Source organism: Centropristis striata, chromosome 15 (assembly GCF_030273125.1).
Source record: "Centropristis striata isolate RG_2023a ecotype Rhode Island chromosome 15, C.striata_1.0, whole genome shotgun sequence".
Lineage (NCBI taxonomy): Eukaryota > Metazoa > Chordata > Actinopteri > Perciformes > Serranidae > Centropristis > Centropristis striata.
In genome coordinates this window covers 580,116-587,615 of record NC_081531.1, presented here as the reverse complement: position 1 = coordinate 587,615, position 7,500 = coordinate 580,116, and the positions used below count along the sequence as shown (strand labels likewise).

The window sequence follows — 7,500 nt, the reverse complement described above, 5'->3', positions numbered from 1 at the left end:
GGTTTAGTCTTTGTTCTCATTAATAATCTGAGAAAAGTTTAAAATACATATTTATGTTGTTGAAGATCTGAAACAGAAAGATAAACTTCTTCTACATTCAGAGGAAGAGTTCATGAATAAATTCTGTTTTATTGATGTTTTTGACGCAGCGTGAAGAAGAAACATTTAGTTTTTACTCCAAATCAATTTTTGGACAAACTATAATACCACATGTAATAATACATTATAACTGACCCGTTGATTGACTTTTATTGTGAAATTCAAATGACATACAATACTATGAGTTTTATTATGAAATTTGGACAACATACTATACTGTGACTTTTATTGTGAAATTTGGACAACATACTATACTGTGACTTTTATTGTGAAATTTGGACGACATACTGTAGTATGACTTTTATTGTGAAAGTTGGACGACATACTATACTATGACTTTTATGATGAAATTTGGAGGACGTATATAACTTTTATCTTGTGATTCATGAACCAAATCAATATATAAACGACACGACGATATTTAAAACTTCCCACTTTAGAGATCAGATATAAAACTGTTGAATCATATTTGTTGTTTGTGTTTTAATGAGTGAATTTAAAAGTAGCTGATGGTGATAAATAGATAAATAGATGATGTCATCGTGATGAATCTTTCAGCCTCGGTTTAACACTAAAAACACTGAAAACACTGAAATCAGCTGGAGGAAACATAAACGCTGCTGATTCTGAACCACCACAAACATGAGAGGTGATGACATCACCACCGTGTCATGACCACATGATGACATCACGACCAGCGCCCTGCCGTCCATGATGTCACAGCAGAGACGGCCAGGGGAGCCAATCACAAGCAGCTGTTTGGAGAGGTCACGACCTCGCCTGTGTGTGTGTGTGTGTGTGTGTGTGAGTGTGTGTGTCTGTGTGTGTCTGTGTGTGTGTGTGTGTGTGTGTGTGTGTGTGTGTGTGGTATCAAAGCTATGTTTGGTGCTAATTGTTTACATCTGCTGATCCTCTGAACGCTGCTTGATCTGATAAACAAATATTCACATGCGACTCTGTGATCTCACACACACACACACACACACACACACACACACTCACACACACACACACTCACACACACACACACACACACACACACACACACACACACACACACTCAGGGTTCACCCAGAGGTAAGAACACGACTCACAGGAGATTGAAAACACACTCTGCTCAGAAATATCAAAAATAACAAAAATGAACCGGTGCTGTGAGTTTGTGTTTGTGTGTGTGTGTGTGTGTGTGTGTGTTTGTGTGTGTGTGTGTGTGTGTGACTCCGGTACCTTCGGTAACCTCTCGGGGTCTCCGGGGTGCCGTGGGATAACCTTCTGTAGCCTCTGGAAGCCGTAGTCGATGGTCGGCTCATTCAGAGCTGCAGACAGACAGACACAGACAGACAGACAGACAGACAGACAGACAGACAGACAGACAGACACAGACAGACAGACACAGACAGACAGACAGACAGACAGACAGACAGACAGACAGACAGAGACACAGAGACACAGAGAGACAGACAGACAGACAGACAGACAGATAGACAGAGTTAATACAGTGAAACCTCTAAAACAAGGGAAAAGTACAAAAATGTGTGTATTTTGCATAAAAATAGCAAAATGATCTGCTAATGGAAGGAGAAAATGTACTTTAGTCATCAGACACATATATCTGCATCATATCTGATCTGAGATGATTCACTGACTCAGACTGCAGTGTTTCAGTGTTCACACTGTACTCTGACTTTTATTGTGAAATGTGACAGACGGCTCTGAGTTTCACACATCAGCAGACAGAACACTCTGATAACAGGTCTAACACCAGGTAAACAGTCAGTCTGAGGGAAATGATCTGCTGCATGGACAGATCATTCACCTTGATAGATTTATTACATTAAGATTATTACATCTACAAATAAGCATGTTGAACACTTAAGAAAAATAGATAATAAAATAAGAGAGAGTTCAGAATAACAAAAAACAAAAAAACCTGCAACATTCAAACTAAAGAATCTAAAGAAGCTGCAGGTTCTCTTTAACAGCATTTATACAGTCAGGGTGTGTGTGTGTGTGTGTGTGTGTGCAGCTGCAGTAATATTTGGTACTTTCCACATCCAGCGATGATAAATTACTAACAGATGAATGTCTAATGTTGTTTTCTCCTTTCTTTAAGTGTGTGTGTGTGTGTGTGTGTGTGTGTGTGTGTGTGTGTGTGGTGTGTGTGTGTGTGTGTGTGTGTGTGTGTGTTGTACATGTGTGTCTGTTGTAGTATCACACTGAGGTTTCTGGTTCTCGTTACGTCTCAATTTGTTCACAACAGAACCTGATAAAAGCTGCAGATGTTTGACTGTCGTGAACATTTCTGACGATTTTTGGCCAAATTATGATTTTTATATGATGATTGTGACGACGTGGTGAAGAGGAGGAGAGGGAGAGGAAGAGGGTTTGGTCATTTTATATGTTTCTTCTGTTTTTTTAATGCATTTTTGGGGGTTATTTTATATATTTTTTCAGGTTATTTCATGTATTTTTTGGGGGGGTTGGATGTATTTTTTTGTTCATTTTATATATTTTTGGGGTTGTTAGACAAATTATGATTTTCAGGGTAAAGTGGAGGAGAGGGAAAGGAAGAGAAATGATGAAGAGGAGGAAGAGGAGGAGAAGAAGAGATTTCCTCTGGGTAATAAAGGGCCACTACTGCCGGTGTGTGTACACTATGATGAGATTCTTCAGAGATTTATAACAATTAATACTAGTAATGTTATGATACTATATAATATACAAGGAGCACACCTACAACAAGCATTCCTCTTCAAGTATTTATTTATACAGCAACCTATGACCTTTAACCTCAAAATGGGTGTGTGTGTGTGTGTGTGTGTGTGTGTGTGTGTGTGAAACGTGTATCTGGAGGAGTGGTTCTCTCTTTCTGTGAGAGATACATAAAAGCATCAAAGGCGTTGTGGTCGACCAATCAGAGCAGAGCAATCAACAGAATTAACTGCAGCTGTAGAATGCTCCAGAACAGTGACAGCAGCCAGAAGTGGACAGACTGGAATTTCTGGCCTCGAACAGAAAGCATTTTTGGCAAAACCATAATACCTATCATTGATCCGACTTCACTTTGAGCGTCCCGAGTTCTTCCTGAACGTCTACATATGTTTTTTTTAAGAAAAATGAAAAAATAGCTTTGTTAGAGCGATCTAAAAAAACTGTTCCATCTCCCTTTTTCAGAAATCTTCCTGTGTTTTTAATATGGGAGCCAATGAGGCTGTTGGTGGTGTTGGTGGATCATCTGTGCGTCCTACGCCCAAACTATAACTCTGACAGCTTTACCAGAGGATTGTGAGGGAGAAGACTAATTTTCCTACGTTTCTATGTATAAATTATTTCTGTAGAGTGGAATTTGCGGCCTGGAGCACAGTTTTCAAATTTATTTTTTGACAGTTTTTTCTCTCCCTCTACACTCTGGCGATGATGTCACACACTGTGACACGAACATTCCGTGCAATACACACCCATTATAATCTCAGAATTTCTCCAAAAATGATCATGGTCATTGAACAGGGATTGATAAAAAACTATATGACCTATCGAAACGTGGATTAATACACCGATACACAAGACTTGTGTCTACTGTTTAAAGTTTAAATGGAGTCTCTAGGTGAAATTATGCCGGAGAAGTAGACGTTTAAAAATCTACAATTATTGTTCTTTTTCAGTAATTTTTTGTCGGCCGTCCCATTCACTTCAATGCAAAATTTTGGGCAGTTCTTCGTGACTTACGTCGCGAAAAATTCGTATTCTGTAGAGAGAAGTAATAGCACACCGATCCCGATCAAACCGCACGTTTTGATATATAATTTGTCCTGCAACTCTTCAAGTTGTAGGACTAGTAGCGGGACGAAATTGCGTCCGGAAGAGGAAGAAGAAGAAATCCACAGTATAACAGTAGTGTAGCACTGGTCCCTACAGATATTGCTGTATGGGACCAGTGCTGGGGAGATTGCCCCGAGGCCCTAATGATGAAGAGGAGGAGGAGAAGAGAAATGATGAAGAGGAGGAAGAGGAGAGGTTTTGTTGAAGCGTCTAAAAACAGACAGAAAGAAAAAGAAAAGCAGAGAAGCAGCTGCTGAACTGCAGAGATCAACTGTCATCAACTGCCACAGAGTGTGTATCTCTGGAGACTACACACACACACACACACACACATACACACACACACACACACACACACACATACACATACACACACACACACACACACACACACACACACACACACACACATGTAATAACAGGATGACCTGCAGTCGTTTCGGCCTCGAGTGTCTCCAACCGACTATTTATTAATAGAACAAAATCACTGGATGGTTTCTGTGTGTGTGTCTGTGTGTGTGTGTGTGTGTGTGTGTGTGTGTGTGTGTGTGTGTGTGTGTGTGTGTGTCTGTGTGTGTGTGTGTGTGTGCGTGTGTGTGTGTGTGTGTGTGTGTGTGTGTGTGTATCTGTGTGTGTGTTGGAGACAAGGGTCAGGCTTCTCCAACGATTTCTTTGGTTTCTTTCTGCACAGAAACAGAAATACTATCAGAGTAACACACACACACACACACACACACACACACAGGGTTGTGTTGTGAGTCCTGATGAGAAACTCTTTTATCCTGAAAAAATATTGAAATGAACCCCGATAAATACGTTACAAAAAACAGAAGAAAGACATGAAATCATTTTTTTTTAAACTTAAAATAACCCAAAAATATATATAAAATAACCCAAAAAATGCATAAAATAGGCCAAAATATATAAAATGACCAGATGATGAGTGGAGCAGGAGCTCCAGGAGGCAGATTATCTGTTCTTCTCTAAAACCTGAATATGAATAAATGAATATTAATTAATATTAATATTTTTGTTTGTGCTGATGTTTGTGAATATAAGCAGTGAATGAGAGCTCGGCCTGGTCGGGGATCGAACCAGCGACCTTCTGGTCCACAACACCATCATATAAAACAGTTATAATGTGGTGCTGTTATTGTTATCGTTGATGTTGTGACACATTGATTCTCTCAGATGATTATTTTATATGATTGATTATGATGATTAATTCTGTTCTGTTTTGTTTTGTGTCTATTTTTGGTTATTTTATGTTTGATTGTTTTGTTTTGTGATTTACCTAAAAACTGAAAGAATCTCTCTCCTCCTCCTCCTCCTCCTCCTCCTCCTCCTCCTGCTCCTCTCCTCCTCCTCTCAGAGTCCAGAAGCTGCCCACAGATCAATACTCATAGAAGTTTCATGAGGACAGAACCTCGGCTCCTGTTTCACAATAAAATGTGAACAGAGGAGGAGGAGGAGGAGGAGGAGGAGGAGGAGGAGGAGGAGGAGGAGGAGCAGGAGGACGAGGAGGAGGAGGAGGACGAGGAGGAGGGGAGGAGGAGGAGGAGGAGGAGGAGGAGGAGGAGGAGGAGGAGGAGCAGGAGGACGAGGAGGAGGAGGAGGACGAGGAGGAGGGGAGGAGGAGAAGGAGGAGGAGGAGGAGGAGGAGAGGAGCAGGAGAAGGTGTGGTGAGATCAATAGCTCTGAATTATTGCTTCATTCTCTCTGTGTGTGTTTCTATGCGTGTGTGTGTCTGTGTGTGCGTACTTGTGTGTGTGTGTGTGCGTATGTGTGTGTGTGTGTGTGTGTGTGTGTGTGTGTGTGTGTGTGTGTGTGTGTGTGTGTGTGTGTGAACCATCTGTTCAACATCTTTCTCTCATATCTTTGTGATTTACAATTACTTTAAACTCCCTGTTCAGTGTGTGTGGCAGGACCCCACCTCGCCACCAGAGTGTGTCTGTGTGTGTGTGTGTGTGTGTGTGTGTGTGTGTGTGTGTGTGTGTGTGAGTGTGTGTGTGTGTGTGTGTGTGTGTGTGTGTGTGTGTGTGTGTAACTGCCAGAGGCGATCTGTGTGGTAGAGTAAACTCAGCAGCAGCCAATCAGCTGTCAGCGTGGAGGACGGGTCACATGTTGAAGCCATCAGCCAATCAGGAGGTCACGGGGTCACCTCCCGCCCAATAGGAGGCCAGTCAGACGCCAGACGGACCAATTAGGAGCCGGCTGGCCTCGGGGTCCAGAACCCAGAGACCAGGAGACCACTGAGACCAGGAGACCACCACGGCTCCTCTGGTTGCTTTGAGGGGTTTTTCACTTTTTTTTAAATATATTTTTTGCGTGATTTTATATAATTTTTGGAGTTATTTTACATATTTCTTGGTTCATTTAATGAATTTTTGGGGATACATTTTATTTTGGTTATTTTATATAGTTTTTGCGTGATTTTATAAACATTTTTGGGTTATTTTATGTATATTTAGGGTTGTTTTATGCATTTTTTTTTATTTTTTTATTATTTTTGGGGGGGTTATTCTAATATTTTTTTTGTTATTTTATGCATTTTTTTGTTCTTTTATATAGTTTTTGTTATTTTTTGTCTTTTTGGGGTTATTTTATACATTTTTTCGGGTTATTTCATATATATTTTTGTTATTTTATGTATTTTTTATTGACCTATACTGAGTAAATACATGCTGGAAACTAGAATATCAACAGTTACAATCAATGTTTCACCAACACTTACAACCATAAAACTGATATTTACAAGTAATAACTTCTCATTTTAAGCATAACTCAATATAAACAATATAATAAAAGTCACTAGTTATCAGTCAGAATAAACTCATTCTAAGGTATTTGTGCTTCATTGAGATTAGATTGTCTTGACAAGACACATTTTATTGTTCCATTGGCAGATAATATTGATATTTTTAAGCAAAATACACCTGATTTTAGTACTTTTTCCTTCTTTTTGAGTGTCTGTTTGCAGTGAAACACAGACAGGAAACATCTCGTTGGCTTTAAATGGTTCAAACTTCCTCAGATACATTAAATCGTTGGTGATCGTATATTCACTTATTGATCAGGTCATTAAACGTCTCAGCAGCTCTCACGTCACCGTGACGACGAGAGGATCAATACCAGACATCACATCACCTCACACACACACACACACACACACACACACACACACTCATTTTATGTATGTTTTTTAATGTATTTTTTGTGTTTTTTAATGTATTCTTTAACTTGTTTCATGTATTTTTTCAGGTTACTTTATGATTTTTTGGGGTTATTTCAATGTTTTTTTGTTATTTTATGTCTGTGTGTGTGTGTGTGTGTGTGTGTGTGTGTGTGTGTGTGTTCTGGATGGTTTCACTAATAGTTTCAGTATGGAGCCTATAAAGAGCAGACTGTTTAATTGCAGCAACTTAACGAGCCTCTGATTACAGCAGCAGCCTAACCAGTGTGTGTGTGTGTGTGTGTGTGTGTGTGTGTGTGTGTGTGTGTGTGTGTGTCTCGTTAATGTTGACTAATCTGCAGTCATTAGTTCAACACTGTCTGGCCTGAGAGTGAACCGCACACACACAC

At 39.9% G+C, this 7,500-nt stretch overlaps 1 pseudogene; it reads right to left on the bottom strand.

Moving 5' to 3' along the window:
• Positions 1-7,500, bottom strand: part of LOC131987022 (transcription factor COE1-A-like) — a 68,187-nt pseudogene that overhangs the window by 16,061 nt on the left and 44,626 nt on the right.